This window comes from Trachymyrmex cornetzi, unplaced genomic scaffold, assembly GCF_001594075.2.
Source record: "Trachymyrmex cornetzi isolate Tcor2-1 unplaced genomic scaffold, Tcor1.1 scaffold635, whole genome shotgun sequence".
Classification (NCBI taxonomy): domain Eukaryota; kingdom Metazoa; phylum Arthropoda; class Insecta; order Hymenoptera; family Formicidae; genus Trachymyrmex; species Trachymyrmex cornetzi.
The window spans coordinates 4,815-6,517 of NW_017299954.1; positions in this window are offsets into that span (position 1 = coordinate 4,815).

The following is a 1,703-nucleotide window of genomic DNA, read 5'->3' on the forward strand; positions in this document are numbered from 1 at the left end:
GGGGGGGGGGGGGGGAGGCAGTTTGTCATATGTTTCCTAGATCGTCGATCATGCAATGTTGAACGCTTAAAAAGACATGCTGATAATTAAATGTAATCTTGACATCTGGTATGTGCTTCATAAAGTATTTGAATCATGTCTGAAAACCCGTGTGTATTACTATTTTTGCTAAAACCGTGGATCTTACGATATGTATAACAATGTAATGGCAGTTTTCAGACTGATGGTATTAAAATTTTTGTTGAAACGGTAGTTTTCAGGTCTATATGCAGCACGGAATGGCGGTTTTCAGATCAATAATATATTTTTACTGTAACGGCAGATTTCAGGTCTATATTTCACAACAGGTTGACAGTTTTGAGATTGTTTATTTCAGGAAATATATGACAATAATTGTTGTTTTTGAATAATCAATTTGATAGTTTTGTTCATCTTAAGAGGCAAACAATTTCTCTAATTCTTTAAATCAAGAGATTGATCACACGAACACTTCTTTTTTACTTAAATGCCCGATTTTATTCCACAACTTATCGTATACTTACAGCTTATCCAATACTAGATGTCATGATTACATTTAATTATCAGCATGTCTCTTTAGGCGTTCAACATGGCATGATCGACGATCTAGGAAACATATTTCAAACTGCTAAACAAAATTTATACTTTAAGTGAACAAGAAGTGTCCTTATGATCAAGGCTTTCTTCTAAAGTATTACAAAAATTCTGTGTCTTTTAAGTTGAGCCTTATCAAATTGATTATTCGAAAACATAACAATTATTGTTCTATGTTTCGAAAACTAAACAAGCTCAGACGTCAATCCCTTTCTATTATAGACCTAAAATCTACCGTTTCAGTAACAATTTTATACTACTGATCCGAAAACTGCCATTCCGTGCTGTATATAGACCTGAAAACTACCGTTTCGGCAACAATTTTAATACCATCGGTCTGAAAACCGCCATTCTGATGGTTGCGTTCAGCAGACTCAACAGTTTTGCAACCGTTTTGTGATTCTTCGCTGAGATGGGACTATTCCTTTAAATCTAAAAGTATGATCCAATCAACGCGATGAATCATAAAACGGTTGCAAAACTGCTAAGTCTGCTGAACGCAGCCATTGTTACACATATCGTAAGATCCACGGTTTTAGCAAAAATAATTAGCAAAAATAATAATACCCACGGCCTTTCACACATGATTCAAATACTTATGAAGCACATACTAGATTACATTTAATTATCAGTGTGTCTCTTTAAGCGTTCAACATTGCATGACCGACGATCTAGAAAACATATGATAAACTTATTTCATTTGTGCGTTTTTGTCGTAAGGCAAATACATGCAGGACAGAGAAGTCCTCGGATCTCTCCATTCTATAGCCAATCAACAGACTTGAAAAATTCGTCGTACGGCAAAAATGCACAAATGAAATAGTGGTCTGTGCCCGATATTTCATGTGTCGGTCGACAAACTTTTCAAGCACGTTGATTGGCTATAGGATAGAGAGATCCGAGAATCTCTCTTCGCGTTCAGCAGACTCAACAGTTTTACAACTGTTTTATGATTCTTAGCTGAGATAGGACTCTATTCCTTTAGATCTAAAAGTATAATCCAATCAGTAAGGAGAATCATAAAACGGTTGCAAAACTGTTGAGTCTGCTGAACGCAAACCATAGAGAGATTCTCGGATCTCTTTGTCCTA